The sequence below is a fragment of the Macrobrachium rosenbergii genome, chromosome 55 (genome assembly GCF_040412425.1).
Source record: "Macrobrachium rosenbergii isolate ZJJX-2024 chromosome 55, ASM4041242v1, whole genome shotgun sequence".
Classification (NCBI taxonomy): domain Eukaryota; kingdom Metazoa; phylum Arthropoda; class Malacostraca; order Decapoda; family Palaemonidae; genus Macrobrachium; species Macrobrachium rosenbergii.
This window is the reverse complement of record NC_089795.1, coordinates 65,627,651-65,648,609: the sequence shown is the minus strand read 5'-3', so window position 1 is coordinate 65,648,609 and position 20,959 is coordinate 65,627,651. Positions and strand designations below refer to the sequence as shown.

The following is a 20,959-nucleotide window of genomic DNA, read 5'->3' as shown; positions in this document are numbered from 1 at the left end:
AACCTAGGCCCTTGGAAACTATACTCTGAGCCCAGGGACAGAAGGTCCACCGGGCCCGAAAAATGGTACAGCCTCCCGCCCACAGGATGTATGTCATCGGTCCTGTGTTTGCTTCCCCCCTCTGGAGCCTCTACCTCCTCTGTTCCTGGGAGAGGAGCGGGGGGCTCCTCTTCCCCTAACATAGCCACGGGGCTTGTTGCCTCTGGTTGACTGCCTAGAGCGAAATTTCCCCTGACTTTCATATGCAGGATTGAAAGCTGGGGAGGAGACGACGGGAGGGGGCAGCCAGAGACTGATGCGCCCGGGTTCACCAGGACATACTGAGGCGGAGGTTGGGAGGAAGAGGTTGAAGGCTGATCTTGTAAGGGAACCTGGACGAAGGACTGAGCCGGGAGGCGTTTGAAATGTTTAAATTTCTTGCTGGACTTTGGGGAAGGCCCGGCAAGATCAGACTGCTTCCGTTTATAGGGCAGACCCCAATGAGAACGGAGACTCTGATTGACCCTAGCCGCCTCAGATAAGACTGCATCAACTTCTTCTTGTGGGAAAAGATTAGCTTCCCAGATAGAACTCTTCAGAAGCTTATTTGGTTCATGCCGAACTGTGGCTGCTGAAAAGATATGCTTCCGGCAGGCCAGTCGGGCAATCATAAAGTCAAACAGGTCTTGTTGAAAACTTGCCAAGAGAGATTTCGTCAAGACCTGGAACAAAGAATCTTCCCTATAGACCAAAGAAGTTGCTTCTGCTAAAGTCAAAGAGTTCAAAGACCTGGCGAGCCTATCCTTAGTATCAGCCTCTGCTTTCAGGAGCGACTCCGGGATCTTAGGGAGCTGCTCACTGATCAGATCAGAAGCGCATTCTGGGTCAAGCCAAGTCACCGTAAACGTATTAGGGTCTCCCTTCCAGAATTCGGTGCCCCCGGGAAAGACGAGAGATGTCGGGTCCGTCTCCCGGAGATGAGGGAGGGGTTTACCTTCAAAGCAAGCCTGACTAGTCAGAGAGGCCACTTTCGAAGTACAAGGAGGAAGGAGAACATCACTTAGAGTGAACATAGTGAACACTCCCTTGGCTGGTGTAAGCTTAGTGTTCTCCGCCTGCCACTCCGTAAGAGTCCTCATCAAAGACGACTTGGCTTGGTCCCTAGGATAGATAACGGTCTCCTTAGGGACTTTATCAGACCTGTTCCAAACCTCCCCCTTCAGCCTGGCGAAACCTGTGTAGGGGGATGTCAGGTCCGGAGGATAGAATTCCAACTCTTCCACTCTCCTTGTGCCCAAACCCTCTATGGTGAGAGTACCTTCGTACTCGGGAGCATTAAGGGCCAGATGCCAAGGATTCCCCAGATCGAAGGGAGGGAGAGTGGAAGGGTCAGGAACAGAATGAGACCTAGAACGAGATCCGCCGTCGGCCAGTCCTTGGATGATTCCCTGTTGTGATTCTACCTTCTCCGAAAGAGACTGAAAAGAATTAGCAAGACCAGACAGCTTGCTGTCTACCCTCGCGTCAATTCTCTCAAATCTCGCGTCGATTCTCTCAAGGAAATGCTCGAAGAAAGGGACCGTATCCCAAGCAGGAGGAGGGGGAACCACTTGACGCGACTGAGACTCCGCTTGTGACCCGGAGGGGGAGGCTGTACTCGTCGACGGAACAGGGCTCGCCGCCCGTGCCGCCGCCGGAGGGACCTCAGATCGACCTGCCGGAGTAGGTAAGGTTTTCTTCCTGACAGACTTCACCTTCGGGACAATAGATCCAGACATGCCCGTAAGGTATGAGGATTTAGAGAAACCTTTAAAAGAGGAAACGGTGGAAGAAGGAGAGCTAAACAGTGAAGAACCGGCCTCACTTACCCCCTTACCTGCTTGATGCTCCGGGACAATGTTCGGAGATTCAAGGCCAAGGTCAAGATCCGCCGCGTCTTCTGAAACGCCACCGCTCAGGGCCGAACCGTCTGGAGAGGGCTGGGTCAACTCCCGAATCCTGGCAATCAACGGAGCAGCAAAATCGTCGGTGACTGAAGCTGTGATCCAAGCGCCGGGAAAAAGGACATTGCAAATGTCCTTCGAGAGTATATATGGATTGCCAGCTCCTACGTTGCGTCAGAAGCCGCTAACCCAGACTTTAAGGGCCTGGAGCGAAGCATCACGAGACTTGCGGTCAGCCTGCCGGAAGAAAAACATTATTGCGGCTTACTGAAGGCGGGGGAAATCGGTAATACGTATAAAATACAGTTTGGCTAAAAAGGAAAGATGCATGACAACCTACCGAATCATCGATAGCTTGCTCGTAAAGAGCGTAGTAAACATCACATCCGTCAGGGTGCCAAACAATGAGATCCCCTACGTGGACCACACATCCGGAGTGGGACCGACAAACTTCGTGGCCGCTGGCCTGGTGGAGGGCTGCGGAGCACCCCTGTTCTTTGCAGCGTACCACCTGTAAAAGTATGAGATTATGAGTACACCGTGTAAGGTGCCGGAGTAGTGTGCCGGAGCAACACATTAGTATATAAAGCCGTGAGACCAGCCGGAATGATCCGGGAGGTAACCGGATTAAAATAAAATCTCATACAAAATAAACATAATAATATAATAAATATACCGGAACTAGCCGGGGTAACATGCCTTAAAAGTAAGTGACGGATACAAAATAAAATGGGAGGGTAAAAACTGTCCGGAGTAAGCGCATTCCCGGCAACTAAGAATGAAATTCTGAAACTAGCAATAACGGAAGACCGGTAAACACTAGAACCGCCGGAGCGGGAAGCAAGGAATGCGCCTCGATAACAGACAGTGGTTAGCTAAAGGAAGGGAACGTCAAAGGTCCGGACACGAAGACAGTCAGGTGGAAAACACTAACTGGCCACGAGAACAGGACTAAACCGGAGTTTCGCCAAATTAAACGACACGCCGGAGATGACGTACGGAGGGGAGGGATGAAAAGACCAGGAGGAAGAACCGTAAAGAAGCAACCAGAGAGTGGGAATGCACAATCCGGGCGCTCCGGGTCCTCACGTCCACTCGCTGACTGAGACAGCTACCCAGCAAGCACGAGAGAAGCAGGAGAGGGAGAGGAACAACCTCCATGGTCAGAAAGGGGGGGGGGGAGGCAAAGAAGGCCAAAGATGGTGGACGGGAGAGGGGGAAGCTCTCCCGGCCACCAGCAATCCCAGGAGGGGGTATATGCTGGTAAAGTCAGAGACCGTACCAAGGACAGGCCAAACAATGCAGAGAAAGGGGACACAGGCTATAGGCTAAAAGGAAAGGAATGCTCCCAAGCCTTGATAAGTTAACAAGACTGAAAACGAATCAAGGGGAGAAAGAGCACTCGGGAGGGGGAAGGGGTAAGGGTGTGTCGACATAACCAATAACTGGAAACTAACCTTAAGAAATGACCAAACTAGGGTAGGCTACGTGATGTCCCTCGCTATCCCAGCTTAACCAAGAGGCTTATTAGCCTAGCTGAAAAGCTGAAACAGGAAGAGGAAGCTACACGAGATCCTCGCTATTTCAGCTTAAACAAGAGGCTTATTAGCCTACGCGAAAAAGCCGAAACAGGGGAAGGGAAAACATAAGATGAAAAGACCCTAGTCAAAACTTAAGGAGAGCGCCGCATTGGAAAAAACGTACACAAAATACAATGAGGGACATGTGAACGAAACGAATGATCGACCACCCCCTTTTTCATGGAAAAAAGGGGGACAATAGCCTAACGCCCCAAAAAGGTAATACTAAAGCTAACAACCAACCCATGATAAATGGATAAAAAATTAACAAAACGAATATAAGAGGAGGACCATACCCAACCCGATGTGGACGTGAAGAGAAATGGCCGCCCTCTAACAAAAGAAATATCCATAATAATCAACAAATATCAAATGCATCCGAACACAAGGGCAAAGATTAAACAAATAATCTTAACAGTACCAACGTAAATAAAATTCCCAGAAGCTGAGAGAAGTGAAGGGCAAAAATAAGGCATGTTAAGGAAATGATAAGAGGCGAATAGGCTCGAGGGGGTAGCCCGAAGCCTAAACACCAGCCTTCACTCTCGAAGCAAAGGGATACAAAAGTCAATCAATCAAAATCACTAATTAGACTTCATGAATAGGAAAAATATTCTAAACATGAAGAGGAACAGTGAGAAAGATCGAAAAACAAGGCGACCCAAGTTCACGAACCACGCATGGAGGTCACGTGAGGGCGCGAGAGGAGATCGAGACGGCGTTATAAATCCCCCTTAATTACTAGACTAAAGGGAAATAAGGAGCCCAATCGCCTCAAATAAAAAACGTAACACTGGTACTCAACTTTGATGAAGAAAGACCTTGCGAGGATGCCATAATGATGCAAATAAGCACAAGATAAAAAGCACAACGAAAACACGTGTGACCGTAGGTGCTTGCTGAAATGGAATGCGGCTAGTGGTGATTTGTGTACTGTCCGCGAGTGGTGCATGGGTTTGTAACGGCACCTCTCTGTGGGACTTTTGACTTTGGGATCTCTATATGATAAGGTTCCGTGTTTTGTAGTTCACCCTTTTCCATACACGACTCCATCTAATGGAGCTCGCTCTGGGGTAGTAACTCCAGCATTTCATTTAGCTTTCTCTGGTATCTAGCAACGGAATTACCTAGAAATAAGTGCTGAATGGACTTTTCACCAGCTGACACGGGACCCGATCCAGAAATAAGACTTTACTGATGTCAGACTACAGTAAAATCTCTGCATAAGAATCTAAAAGTGGCTGAGTTTGTTATTTTGTGAGAAAGTTTATGCAGTGACTCTTAATTTCACTCCAACAATTTTTTTTCTCCAGAGTACAGTAAGTAATAATGAGAAACTAATCAAATGATAAATTACTGTAAACTTTTATCAAAGGAGCTTGTCATGTCAGCCCTACCTAGCTAGGCTAGTTGTAGCAAGCAGTCCCTCCTCTGTTAATATTTTTGTCTGTTTGAATGAAGGTAACACTTTTAAACACTGTCATTGACACTGTGTTTTAAATCATTGATTTTACATTAAAATGTTGTTAGTTTGTTGGGTGGTGTAGCAAATTTTTCTCATATTATTTTAATATAAGCTGTAAAAGTGATAATACCTTGTGATATTGTAGTATAAATCATCAGTTTTACTTGAAAATGTTTTTAACTTTATTTGTTGATTACATGAGTTGTAGCTTTATTAAGCAGTCATCTAAGTATCTGACAGTCTGTTGTCTCTCTTGCATTATGAATCGTTGTTTTATGTATTCCAAGTTTTGATTATCCAAGTTCAAGTAGCTTACAAAATGTAAGCTTGTGTACATTTCTGCATACCATGTGAATGTACAGTATAACAGTGTTGCCATAATATCTTCAGTGAGTATGTAATTACAATAATCTATGGAGAGAATAAGAGAGTAGGCTAGGCCAGACATTAGTAATTCACAGCACTACAGGCAGCCCTGCCCACACACAAACACATGCATGTATGTAAAGGTTTGGATAAAATGTTTATTGAACTTTTAGTGTGATTTGCCGCTTAAAAAAATATTTTTCGAATGAGTGAAAGAGAGAGACACTTACTAGATTGTGAGAACATATTGGTAGCTAGTTGCTCAGTGCAAAATCAGCAGACAAATGTACATCCACACTGACCATCCTCAGACACTGTTATTACCATAATTGGTGCATGAAGAGAAAATGAACTACTGTATTAACATACTACCTCAGCCTTCCCATAATTTTAACTTTCCAGTGATATTGTGCTGTACATATTTCTTAATGAATGTTATTTTACAACCCTTCATGTTAATAAAACAGTAAAAACCCATGATCTAAAATATGCATACCATATATTTCCATGTATAAGATGACCTTTAAATCCTAAAATTCACCCCTAAAAATTGGAGGTCGTCTTATACTACCATTCAAAAAATCAGACTTTTAATTCTAAGTGATGTTTATCGGCAGGCTAGTCTCAGCCTCGGTGCAGTAACTAACTAACATACATGAAAAGATTCACATTATGAAGTAAACTGATAATCAAGGTAATAAAACCATTTTTATTATTGGCATATCTTCATAATAAATAGCATATTCTAGGAATAATTCCATATCAACGAAATCAACTTTAATAAGTGTGAGCCCAGCTGAGAAAGTGTAAACATCAAGTTATGGTTTTGCTCACAGGAACTTTTATCTTCGGTAACCTTTCAGAAATTTTAATGGTAGTGTAATTATGGTAGTAATAACATTTAGGATAACATAATATTAATTTTTCATTAAAAATTCATTATCATTTTGGTTGTAAACAGCACAATTTTAGAACAATTCAGTCATATGAATAGTAGTTTTGTACGATATAATTATTGTACATTTTGTGTTGCTGTTAGGGGTTGTTTGTGATTGGCAATGAAATGTAAACAAAACAATCGTTTCTTTTAGGCACCGTAAAACAGCATTTGTAATAGCATCATCTTTACATAACCAATATTTCATAAGATACCTGTTGTTGCAAAAGCTAGCATATACACAGATGGTTTTGTAATTTAGCAGTCATCTTATACTACAAATATGAGATAAATTCATGAAAATTTGCCATAATTTTTTACCTTGTTTTATCCAAAGGTCTTCTTACACACAGAAATGTATGGTATTTATATATGTTTGGACATAGTGAATGCCCAGATGACAGGCAGAGTAACTCTGTCCAAAAACTTGAAACAGTTACCATTTGAAGGCTTTATATCTGACTAACATTGTTATCCTATGATGTATTATGGTAAAACTATTTGTTCTTACAAGAATATAATCCTTCATCTTTTGTATGGGATTGCTGTACCTTGATTAGCTGTTGGGAGGTAAGCCTAAGTAAGGGGGTGTGGAACTACACTCGCTCAACTAACAGTGTCACATCTCTTCATTTGCTAAGCTAGTTAGACGTTTAGTGTTACTCTTCCCCCTTTTTGGAACATTTATCTTCACCCAAATGTTCTTTTCTTGCCTTAGTTTAGGTGGGCCCCACTTCTTTGGCTGTTACGGCTCCTCTGACCAAGATCAGGTACACTGACACTGCTGTTGCTATTTTTGCTGCTCCAGCAACCCCTGCTCCTGTCTCTTCAGGGAAGCCTGTCTTGATTCTGTCCATGGTTGGCCTGGAAGAGGTTGGAGAGATCTGTGGTTGTAAGAAGTTGAAGAAGTGCACTTCACAGTTGCAAATATCCAGCATCTCCCATAAGAGAGGTTTTCTCAGAGTTGTGTGGGTGATGGCAGGTACCATCAGAAAGTCCACAGTAACTATCAACCAGGCAATGTGCCATTTTCTGTGGTTGGTGATATCACAGGAGGTTCTCTCTTGTTGGTGTGGCTCTTGCTCTCTGTAGTCTCACATAGGTACAGTATTGTAAAAGTCCCTGAGGTTGTCTTTGGAAAGTTATGTCACACTGAAGACTGTTCTTGTAAAGTGGTGTCACACTAAAGACTGTTCTTGTTAATTTAGCATCAATAAAGAGATAGGTAAGCTGCACAGTATCTCTCACTTAGTGCAGCGTTTTGAGGGATTGAGGTACCTCTCATCAGTGTTTGTGACAAAGACTCAGAACCTATCAGTTTTGATGAGAGATTTGAGACTAATTCTATCCCTTCCTTCAAGACTTTGTGGTGATGGCAGTGAGATGCTGCTGTGTCCAGAAGTAGTGAGATTTTTGGTGTAACATGCACAGGACTTGCCATCCTGGGCTTGAGTGTCAACAAATGCTCAGTGGTAATAGGAGGTACAAGAAGTAAGTGTCTGAGAGAAATCTTGTTCTGGAAGAAATTAGGCTGTATTTGATTTTGCTATATTGAGGTTTTAGTGCATAGCCAACAGAATACTTGCAATAAATGGTATGCTTAATTTCATAAAATACTTTAACTGTCTGTAAGTGGCCAGTACAGTTATAGAGAAAGACCCACTTGAATTATTGCCCTTTTAAAGTGCTGCTCCTCCAAAATGTCAAGTATATTCTCTAAACACATTCTGCTATTCCCTTTTACTTTAAAAGCCTCCTATTTCGTGGGATTCGTGTATTCTGCATCACATTTTGCCTTTTCTTTAAAGGCTCTTTGTGTCTCTTTGCTTGGAGGAATGCTTAGTGCTTTAGAAGGGTGCTCTGCTACAGGCTGATTGTTCTTTTAATCATGGTGCTTCCTCATCCTCAGAGATATTTTCTGATGCTTGGGGAAAACCCTCGACATCCTGTGCTGTTTTTACTATTTTGAAACATCAGATCCCTCTGCTGACTGCTGATTTTGTCATTAATTCTGAAGTTGTGACATCTAGTTTCACTACTGACCACCAGTCTTGCACCTAGCTTTGAAATTGCTACATCAGATCCTACTGCTGATCACCTAATAAGTAATTAGTAAATTGCTACAGCAAATCCCACTTCTGACCCAGTTTTGTAATTAGTTCTGAAGTTCCTGCATCAGATCTCATCACTGACAACCAGTTTTGTAATAAGCCAAGAGCTCTGGTCAACCCACATGATCAAGGATGATTCACACCAGGGGATAGTAGCAATTTATGATTATTTAAGTGTAACATTAATATGATTTTAAAAAAAGAGGACCTCAATTATAAAACATAATTTTGTGAACTTGTGTCCAGGATTAGGAATGAGGGAAGGCATGTGCACACATCCATGCTTATTGATGGTTGACACTGATTTTTCTTTAGCTTCATTGTTCTCTTTGCTTGCTCTGAAGTAACTTCGTGTACTATACTAGGAGGGACTTTCAGTGGACATCCAGTCTTTGCACTACCAACCCATAAATAGACATGGATATGTCATGGTGTCCTTGGGTGAGAGCCCCTACTTATGTACACGTGCAGCTCATTTGCATGTGACCACCACCATATCCAGAATGCAGAACTGTCTTATGGTATCATTTGATGTACACTCCCTGATTGTGGTGCTTTTCTGAAAAATAAAACCCCATCTTGTGTGCAGAATCTTCATCAAGTAGAGATTTTGGTGCCAGCAGTCATAAATGATTATCTTTTTTATCATAAAATATCGCTAATAACTTTAAATAACAATAAAACTGTTTTATCATGATGGTACCCGTCTCTTATCCAGAGATTGCTGGTCATGTGGCTGGATAAATAGGGAGTGATGGAGTCAGGAAGGGCACCCACCTGTAAAACATCTGCCAAAACAAATTATGAAATGAGCCATTTAATGAATGTTAGATACCTGGAAAAGGCTTATTAATAACAGGGACCCCAACTAGTGATTAAGTTGAGAAAAAGCAGAATAAACAACTGCCAAGTCTTTGTATTATGTTTGTTTGTGAATATCTGTGCATTTGTCATTGTGTACTCTTTATTTGTTGTAATCAGTCACATTTGAACAGTAAGATGTTAAGGAGAGCATACATCAGTTGAAATCAGTTAAAATAAGTAAATGCAGTATTGCACCCAGGCAGAATAGAAAATAAAGTTAACAATTGTTACTGAACCTCCATTATGTGGCTTGGTATGACTAAATATACCATAGGCCATGAATCTAGGTGGCTTAGCTTAGCAATCATTTGCTGATCCCATTCAAAGTAAAAATAAAAAGCATGCCATAAGGAAGTAAGGGTATGGTGCCTTTGATGGTGATTTTTTTTTGCATGTATACAGAAAAATTTAGCTAAGGTAACCAAGCACATATGCAGATCAAACCACATTACAGTGCCTTGTATGGATAATTTTTAAAATTATATTTAGATCTTTAGTGAATGTAAAACTTGCTGCTAGAGCCCAATTAAAAATTATTTCCAATCATTCTTCACTTCATTAAAAATTATTTTTAATACATAATTAAGGAAACTGTTAAGGGGTGAAATTAAAATCATACTTTTTATCAGATGTTTGCTAACTAATTGTCAGTTTGGATAAACATGATTTCGGCAAATGAAAATTTACCCGTGCAGTATATGATGGCCTTAATCAGTTAATTAACCCTTAAATGCCTATTGGACGTATCATACGTCGACTAAAATTCTGTTGGGTGCCGAGTGGACGTACCATACGTCGACTACAAAAAATTTCAACCTTCAGTCAACTTTGACTCGACCAAAATGGTCGAAAAACACAATTGTAAGCTAAAACTCTTACATTCTAGTAATATTCAATCATTTACCTTCATTTTGCAACAAATTGGAAGTCTCTAGCACAATATTTCGATTTATGGTGAATTTTTGAAAAAAACTTTTTTCTTACGCACAGGCGGTGACTCAGCCGAAAATTTCATAAATTCTTTTGTCATTTTGTCATAATATTTGCACCGCTTTATATTAGTCGTTACATAAAGTTTTATATATGAAAATGTGCGCAATTTCATGTAAAATACAATAAAAAATAACTCATGGTTGTAGCTTTTATCAGTTTTGAAATATTTCCATATAAATCACGATAAATAGAAAAAATTCGACTTTTGGTAAACTTTAACTCAACCGAAATGGTCGAAAACTGCAATTGTAAGCTAAAACACTTACAGTCTAGTAATATTTAATCAATTAGCTTCATTTTTCAACAAACGGGAAGTCTCTAGCACAATATTTCGATTTATGGTGAATTTTTGAAAAAAACATTTTTTTACGTCTGCCCGTTACGAATTCATGCATCATTTTGTGATAATATTTTCTCTGTGTTGCTTTGATCGTTTTAAAATTTGTTATATACCAAAATCATCGCAATTTAGTGTACAATACAACTAAAAAAAATTAACTCATTAGCTTTAACCGTTTTGCTTACAGCGCGATTTGTATATAATTATATACAAGTTTTTTTTTTCACTGTCATATATTCCAATATTTATATATGATAATGATATTTTTTTTCATTTCTGATGGTTGCATACTAAACTTCAGGCAATGACAAAAAAAATGAGCCAAAAATGAACTCTTAATCTTGAAAACTAAGCGTGCTGTGATTCTTTGAAAAAAACTTTTTTTCCGGTTTGGCGCTAACTCACCGAACGCTGCTGGCATACGGGAGATGTTTTTGTAAATAGGGCTTCGGCGTTAAAGGGTTAAGATATTTTAAGTTCTGGTAAGCTATGGATCATGCGGTTCTCTTGTAGAAGAAAAAAAAAAAAACTTGTGATATTTAATTTGTATTTTACCAATGAATTATTTTCTTTTTTTAACCAACAGACATCAGTAGATGATGGTGCTACAATGTCAACATCAGGTGTTTCAACACTGGATACAGCAAGTGAGACTAAAGAGGAAAACACAGGGAGTCCAAACTCAGAGGAAGCAGATGATGAGAAAAGGAAATCAGAGGTGTCAGATGAGGGTCTTGGCTGTGAGAAAATGAGTGAAGATAGAACTCCAGAGGATGATCAAGTCTTCGATGATAATGTAAAAATTCCAGAGGAAGAGGGCGCAAAGGAGGAATTTGATAATGGAAATTCAAATGAAAATAGAGAAACTCCTATTAACAATGAGGATCAGGCAGAAGGCCTAGTTGATGTTCCTGCAGTACATGAGTCTTTGACTGTTGAAGATGAAGAGAAAGAAATTGGTCAGGTACCTGAATTAGTCAGAGAAAAATATACATCTATATCTTCTTCAGACAGTAGCACTGATGGTGATAAGCTTGGAGGTGATACACTTACTATTACTGAAACAACGGAAAGTTCAGTTCCTGGGGGACAGTTAAATAGCGAAATGGAAGACAGCTTGAGTCATCTCCAGAACCTCAGATGTCCCTACCCTCTTCACACTACTACTCTTCAAACCATGGTAGGTCTCCCTCAGCAGATGTTAATATTTTTGTTAGTGAAATGCTATAGTAAGTGAAAGTTTGCTTTATTCATAGAATATATTTTGACAAGTATTTTTTTATAGATGTAGCAGTAGAGCTTTGTGTTTACAGTACCAAGGCTTCAGGCAAACCACCAACAGTTAATTTCTAAGTGACCTAAAGTAAAGTGATAAGGGACCCAACGTAAAAAATAATTCTATCTTACTGCGTGAAACTAAAGCTTAGGAGCAAGCCCCTTTGAACTGGTTATGGTGCCTTCATTCCTTTCCTACTACCCAATTGCACAAGGCAGTTCATTTATTAGCAAAATTTTGGGTATTATTTTATTTATGGACATTAATAATGTAGCGTATTTTAACTTGGTTCACTATGTTAAGGAAGTGTTTTGTAGTATTTCTGTATAATATTATCTGTCGCAAATGCCTAGTTCTTATAAAAATCAAGAAAAACGTTAGCGAGTTCACCTGAAAAGTTGAAGTCCAATGTTATTCTTTTCATGGGCACGGGCAGCTCTGTAAATCTCATTCTACTAGGTAGAAGCTTCGTAAATCTCATTCTAGTAGGTGGTAAATTTATCTTCTCAATCGCATAGAACCCATCTGTTTTGGTTGTTGGCTCCACCTTTCAACTTCTGTTATTGGAAGTAATTTTATGACGTCTTAATATTTGCCTTCTACACCAATCATCAGTATCCTGAGTTTGTTCATTTGTTTATTTGTTATCGACAACCACTCAAATCACCTGTTTCATCTCTTGTCGCTTAACTCTTATTGATTTCAGCCAATAACAAACGTTTTTGGAATTACGTAATACTTTTGACGTTTTGCCATTCGAAGACAGGTGCTTCAGGCCACTGTTTCGACATTTAGCCAATCTACAACTGCCATCTGCAAACATACCTGATTCTCTCCAAAATGCTATGGTTTGGTTGGTCCTCGTTAAAGAGATGATGACATCAGTTGTCACACTTTATGTAACTGGCTGTCAATTTATGACGTTTTCATTGTTAACCAATCAGAAAACAATACGGTTCCAACAGACCAAGGATTTTCTTTTCCGCCATCAGTTTAAAGGTATGGATAGTGAAATTCAGTTGTGTGACTCTTGTGAGCTCGATTATTTTTGGGTAATAGGCAAATATCATGGTGGTGCATAGAACATGCTCATCCAGGTGCAGATATATTCAGTGACAGGTTAGGTCAGAAAATTAAGGTTAGGTTAGTGCACAACTACAATGTGACGTGCAATAAATGGTCATATAGTGCATTTGTATGCCATTTTCTCATGTAAAATTCTTGGCTCGGGTTTTCCCATTTCAAGTGTTTTTATGTATTTCGAATTCAGTGTATAGCTGTATACCGGTCCATTTTTATATGTTTGAGTGTTATATTTAGGTTTTTTCCTCCATTTTGCCCTGTTTTTACCTACTTTGTCTCCCCCACCCAAAACCCCGCTTCCCAAGGAGAGTCCCCCAAATTGTTATCTATAGGGGGAGGGGTGGTGGAAGGATAAGTATTCATTTGCGATGGAAATAAACCTCAAAATCATTCAAATCACATCATAATACAACAGAAAAACCTATATTTTATGTTGAAAGCAATTAATGTCCATAAGTAAAATAATACCAAATTTTGAACTGGATAAAATCTTTCAACTCAGTTTGGTAAAATGCAGGTGACATGGGATTCATGAGCACTTTTAATGCAGTATTATTAATGTTCTCATTCCTTTGGAGAAGTTGTTCTGGATCTACAAAAAGAATACAGTATTTCATACAACAGAAGAGGCAAGAATGCTTACTATTATAGAGAAAGTAGAAGTAGAAATTTCATGGGGTTTGTGAAGAGAATTTATTTCATACATAAAAATTTATGGCATTACCTTGTAATGACTATTTAACTACTATTCTTTAAACTTATCTGATGCTGATTTGACATGGAAGTCACTAGTCTCATGAGAATTTAAGATTTTTAACTCTGTTGTTTGATTAAATTATAGTATGACGCTGCACTTGGGGATTTGCATGTATTTAAGATTGAAGTACCTTAAGGAATATATATTGTTGATGTTGAATGTATTTGCCTTTTGTGCAGTCTTCTGTTGTCTGCAAAGAAAATACTCATATTGGAGCCGTCTGTCATGATAACATCACTGCAGGATTCTAAAAAACTAAACAAAGCAAGTAACAAAGCTATTAAGCACAAGGTGCAAGTTCAAATGATAAATTAGAAATTTATTCGAATCCGCTCCTCACTTAGCAATAGGATTAGGCAACAAATACCAGATTGTTAACGTAAGTGAAAATTAGCATTACAGTATTGGAAATTAACCCTTAAACGCCTATTGGACGTATCATACGTCGACTAAAATTGTCTGTTGGGTGCCGAGTGGACGTACCGTACGTTGACTACAAAAAATTTCAACCTTCGGTCAACTTTGACTCGACCAAAATGGTGGAAAAAAGCAAACGTAAGCTAAAATTCTTACATTCTAGTAATATTCAATCATGTACCTTCATTTTGCAACAAATTGGAAGTCTCTAGCACAATATTTCGATTTATGGTGAATTTTTGAAAAAACTTTTTCTTACACACGGCGGTAACTCAGCCGAAAATTTCATAAATTCTTTTGTCATTTTGTCGTAATTTTTGCACTGTTCAATATTAGCCGTTACATAAAGTTTTATATATGAAAATGTGTGCAATTTCATGTACAATACAGCAAAATACAACCCATGGTTGTAGCTTTTATCAGTTTGGAAATATTTTCATATAAACCACGATAACTGCCAAAATTTCAACCTTCGGTCAACTTTGACTCGACCGAAATGGTCAAAAAACACAATTTTAGGCTAAAACACTTACGATCTAGTAATATTCAATCATTTACCTTCATTTTGCAACCAATTGGAAGTCTCTAGCACAATATTTCGATTTATGGTGAATTTCTGAAAAAAACTTTTTCCTTACGTCTGTTTTATATTAGTTGTTACATAAAGTTTTATATATGGAAATGTGCGCAATTTCATGTAGAATACAACAGAAAATAATTCATGGTTGTAGCTTTTATCAGTTTTGAAATATTTTCATATAAATCACGATAACTGCCAAAATTTCAAGCTTTGGTCAACTTTAACTCGACCGAAATGGTCAAAAAACGCAATTATAAGCTAAAACTCTTACATTCTAGTAATATTCAATCATGTACCTTCATTTTGCAACAAACTGGAAGTCTCTAGCACAATATTTCGATTTATGGTGAATTTCTGAAAAAAACATTTTTTTCCTTACTTCTGCGCGCAGGTAACTCGGCCGAACATCTCAGAAATTCTTTCGTCATGTTGTCGTAATGTTTGCATCGTTTTACATTAGTCATTACATAAACTTTTATATATGAAAATGTGCGCAATTTCATGTAGAATACAACAGAAAATAACTCATGGTTGTAGCTTTTATCAGTTTTGAAATATTTTCACATAAATCACGATAACTGCCAAAATTTCAACCTTTGGTCAACTTTAACTCGACCGAAATGGTAAAAAAACGCAATTGTAAGCTAAAACTCTTACATTCTAGTAATATTCAATCGTTTAACTTCATTTTGCAATAAATTGGAAGTCTCTAGCACAATATTTCGATTTATGGTGAATTTTTAAAAAACATTTTCCTTACATTTCGCTGGTAACTCGGCGAACATCTCGGAAATTCTTTCGTCTCGTTGTCGTAATATTTGCACCGCTTTGTATTAGTCGTTATATAAAGTTTTATATATGAAAATGTGCGCAATTTCATGTACAATACAACAAAAAATAACTCATGGTTTTAGCTTTTATTGGTTTTGAAATATTTCCATATAAATCACGATAAATAGAAAAAATTCGACTTTCGGTCAACTTTAACTCGACCGAAATGGTCGAAAACTGCAATTGTAAGCTAAAACACTTACAGTCTAGTAATATTTAATCAATTAGCTTCATTTTTCAACAAACGGGAATTAGCACAATATTTTGATTTATGGTGAATTTTTTAAAAACATTTTTTTACGTCCGCGCATTTAATTCATGCATCATTTTGTGATAATATTTTCTCTGTGTTGCTTTGATCATTTTAAAATTTGTTATATACCAAAATCATCGCAATTTAGTGTACAATACAACTAAAAAAATTAACTCATTAGCTTTAACCGTCTTGCTTTACAGCGCGATTTGTATACAATTATATACGAGTTTTTTTTTTGCTGTCATATATTCCAATATTTATATATGATAATGATATTTTTTTCATTTCTGATGGTTGCATACTAAACTTCAGGCAATGACAAAAAAATGAGCCAAAATGAACTCTTAATCTTGAAAACTAAGCGTGCTGTGATTTTTTTAAAAAAACTTTTTTTCCGCTTCGGCGCTAACTCACCGAACGCCGCCGGCATACGGGAGATGTTTTTGTAAATAGGGCTTCGGCGTTAAAGGGTTAATGGTAGCCTAAGACTGTGTATTAGATTATTACTGTATTCAATCTTGTTTTATTCTTTACGAAGTGGACTTTTTCTGATAATATTACTGTATTTAGCTAGTGTATAGAATTTCCCTTCTTGTATTCATATGAATATACAGTGAACCTTATTTTGTATTCACCGATCTTTAATGGTTGCAGTTTAACACATTTGTCAAGAAAGGTAGTTTACATACTCTTTCCGTCTTAAGTATTGTGCAGGAATGGTATTGTAATATATGTCTTCAGCTAACAACACTATCAGACCCAAGTTTTGCCTTACCAGTGCAGATTTAAAGATATATAAGAGCTATTCAAAAGGTGTTTTTCATTGGATTCTGTTTTCTCATATATATTTCCAAATACTGTACAATAATCAGTTGGAATTTACATGTCCATAAAAATTATTGTGCTTACCCTTTAATAATAATGACAATAGCAATAACAGTAATTATTTGAAGATCACAAACCTCCACAAGGTCTGAGCAATTCCCCTTAGTGTCCCTTCTCCTTATAATGGTGCTGGTAAACAGACTAACAAATTAAACAAAAATATACCCTTCTTTGCGAAGGCAGTATAGTAGTAAGCTTATAATTTATGATTTTCTATCATTTGATAGTACTATTTTAAGAATTTATACTTTTTAACACTTGTTTCCTTCTACTTAGATTTTCCTTTATCTCAACCCAATCAGTTATATACTGTGTATGCTTATATTTGTGTCCCTGAATATTCCCTGGTTCACATGTCTTGTTGACACAGAAAACTATTCTTCCCAGGCATGATAAACCTGCTGGCTATTAGTAAATAAAGCATAGCTGATTGCAGTAGTTCTACCTATGTATGCTTACAAGATATGTAAAGTACACAAAACTCATATGATATAAAAGAAAGACTATAAAATTTTTTTCCTTTTTAACATGAGTTAGGAAATATTATGCAATTACTGTGACCCACCTTCCGTCTCTCTAGTTCAGTATTTTTAGTTAGCATGTATTTAATGTGGTACAGTATTGTACTTAATTCATTAATGTAGTTTTACATATACTTCATATATATTTTAGTCTGTAAGTGTGTATATACATACACATGTACATCTATTTTCATAAAAATTAGGCATTTGTGCCTCCTTTCTCTCTCTCTACTTCTCATTCTTATAAAAACAAAGCTTTATTCTTTTTGTCAAAAAATAAAAATATTTTTTGACAAAAATATATATGACATCCATTAAGTGTCACTGACTACTTGTAGTGAGAATGAGGCTGAGTGAAAAGTGGTTTATGTTAGTTGGAGCTTGTGGCACCTGTCATAGGAAGCTCAGCTTGTGCTGTACTGTATTCTGTTGCACAGCGCAGCCCTACATAAGGCTTCCAGATGTTGATTTATTCCAACTTTTTTTCTCTACAGATTTTTCCCTGTTACAGTTGTCATAAATTGAGAAGAGTCTGTGGGTTTATTCAGATAATTCATTTCCTTTTAAATCTTAACCTTTTCTAAGGATGTTATGTTGAAATAAAACTAATGGTATAGAAGTTATTAAAGAAGGAAAATAGATACTTTGTTACAATAGTATATGGTCATCTTGTTCAAAAATTATATTTTGTAACTAAGTATCTATTTTCCTTCTTTAATAATTTTTATACCATTAGTTTAAGTTATACCATTAGTTTTATTTCGTTACTTTGTATATTACCTTGGTTTTCAGGGTTACTTTGCTAAGTTATCCATGAACATCAAGATAATTTGAAATCCCTGACAGGCTACCTGAAGTCTCACCATGCTGGCTGCAGACTATTAAAACAATTTAAATCAGTTGAAAATAACATTTTATCTATATGTTGGCATGCTCATCATGGGGTAGGTCAGTCTTAGGTTCTACAGCCCAAATCATCTTCATTGGCTTCTGTTGCCTCCAGCTTTTAAAATCCCAATCCTTCTTTCTTAGCATTTGCTGCCTCTTAAACTTTTAAGATGTTGCAGACTCAGTCAAGGATTTTTGGGAAAGAGGCCTTGAACTGTAGGACAATGGCTGCTTTTGGTTTGGTCTCATTAGGTTGGTCAACAATTACCACCCTGTCTGGGTTTTTGTCAAACCAGGTTTTCTTGGTCAGTAATGTTGGTGTCCTGGAAGTTCAGACAAAACAGCAAAATTTTTATGTCCACCTTTATTCATACTGTGCATGTTCCTCATTTGTATATCACTTTTAAGAAATCTGTCTGTTTGCGTGTGTATCGATTTTGATAAACACCTGTCCAAAAGACACTACATTCATGGTGACCAGTTCCTTGAATTCCTTTGTAGCAACTCCCTCAAGCTGAAGTTGTGTAATTGACAGATATTCTTATGACTATTAGTAATCCAGTGTTTCTACTCTGGGTTGGGGACCTTGTACAGCCCAGGTTAACAGCTTTACTAGGCCTAACTTTGAGTTCTGTCCCACAGGTCTTGTTCTTCCAATGATATTGGTTGGTGGATCATTAAATATAATTTATCAAGCCATTGTTTAATTGCCTCATAACCATTGTAGAGGTGCATTATCATCATCAAGAAAGAAAATTGTTGCAAACACCAGCGATCACCCTAACTTACACATGCAGCAGGCATGCTGTTGATAAATCCCTTTTGGATATGAATAAGGATAAATTTTACCTCATGATACCAGAAGTCATACCCACAGGACACCCCTAGGCAATGGCTTAAATACTCATGCACAAGCAACCCAGCTTATCTGTCTCTTGGCAAATTCCTACAGGCAGTCCCTGGTTAACAGCGGGCTCGGTTAACAGCGATTCAGTTTTATGGGGCTTGTCTAGTGACGAAAATCGGCAATTTTTTGGCGCCGAAAATTGCCGATTTCCGCTTATCGGCGCCGATAATTGGGTATTGGCGCAGATACATACCTAACAGAGGCGCCGATAACTGAAAATCGGCGCTTTTCGGCTCCGATAACCCCCAAAAATCGCTGAAAAGGCACCGAAATCGCCGATTTTCGGTTATCATCACACCCTCAGAAACGGAACCCGCCGATAACCAGGGACTGCCTGTATTTTTGTTTTCTGCATATACTGTACTTTAAAAATTAAAAGGTGCATTTTTCCAGTATAATGTGTGATTCTTAACTCCTGAAAATTGCAGTAAATCTCTTATTACTTGGCTAAAGACAATTTTAACTTATCCATGATACATTATGTGGTCAAAGACATCCATGATACATTATGTGGTCAAAGATATTTCCCTTGAAGGTACACATATTACAGGCAGTCCCCGGTTAACAGCTGGGGTTCTGTTCGGCCGAGCCCGATAACTGAAAATCGTTGTTAACCGTACCTCAACAATAATTATGGTAAGCACCAATAAACTGCTTAACAGTGCCAATAAACTGCTTACTGATGCCAATAAACAGCTTACTGGCACTGATAAACTGCTTACCGGCACTGAAAATTGCCTACGGGCACCGAAAATCTGGTTAACGATGTCATTAGCCAAACATCGTAAGACTGAAATGCTGTCAACTGATGCTGCCAGTAAGCAGGGACTGCCTGTACTCTTAAGAAAAAGGTCAAGGTTTTTACATCCAGTATTAAGAATCAATAGTAAGTTATAGGTAAGAGTGTGAGGGATATAAAGCTTTGAAATGCTTATTCTGTTTGTTTGACCCAAAATTTCTGGGACTTTGCTAACTGGTCCCAAGGTAGTATTTTTACCATAGAGGTAATGACCAGGAGAATAGAGGGCTTTCTTTCTTGGGATACAGGTGCTCTGCTAATTCCTGTCAAAGATGTGGGTTGTCTCATTCTTCTTGGAAGGATCCCTGCAGGCCATGAAAGGAGAAACCTCATTCAATGACAATGAAAGAGAGCAAAGTCGAAGAGACCTTTCCTCTGATGGTGCTCGTGACTTCCCATCAGAGGACTACTCATTGAAAACATAACTCTGGTTAGGTCCACCTATGTGGTTTGAGTCCAGTGTTAACTCACTCTGTTAAAGTCCTGTGGTTATTTCATGGCTTCTGATGTCAGCGATTTGCATTACAGAAAGATTCTCCAGGTCCAAAGTGTGTTGGGGTTCCTGGATGTACATACGAGTAGATTGCTTGCTCCTGTGTGGTTGTGGTCTGAGCATGTGTAGTTTGTTCAAGTCCTTGGTCTTTGCAACTGGGTGGTCTTGATCCCTTGTTCCTGTGGTCTGCTAGCTAGTCTGGCCACTGCTGTTGCTAGACTACTGAATATAGGTACCTGAGGAGTCACAGTCTTGTGTTCTGTAGTTGGTATTTCAGTCTAGGTACCTATGCAGTCATTGTGTCTAGTCATTATAGTTGTCTTGTTGATCTGGGCACTGCTACTGCTGCTTCTTTGGCCCAGGTCATTGATCAGTCTTAGTCCCAGTCACAGTTGTGATCCAGCCACAGTCCTAGTCGTGGCTCAGACTTGAATGAAGTCTTACAATGGTGAGAGCACTCACTCTTGAATAATGGTCCTGGTCTTAACAGCTGTCTGTGTCCTGACTGGAACATTGATCCTTCTTGCTGCTTGGGTGTGCATTGTCTCTGGATGATGAGGTTTTGGAGATTAGTGCTCTTTCAGTGTACCCCAAAGTGCTTGGCTTTGCACTTTGCCTGTGTTATCACTGGGACAGCACACCTGTTGGAGACTGAGTGCTTGGGTCTGGAAGCATGATATCCTCAAGC

The 20,959-nt window shown here is 38.6% G+C and overlaps 1 pseudogene; it reads left to right on the top strand.

The window, feature by feature from the left end:
* The window catches only part of LOC136835352 (TBC1 domain family member 16-like), a 96,207-nt pseudogene that overhangs the window by 18,452 nt on the left and 56,796 nt on the right, over window positions 1-20,959 (top strand).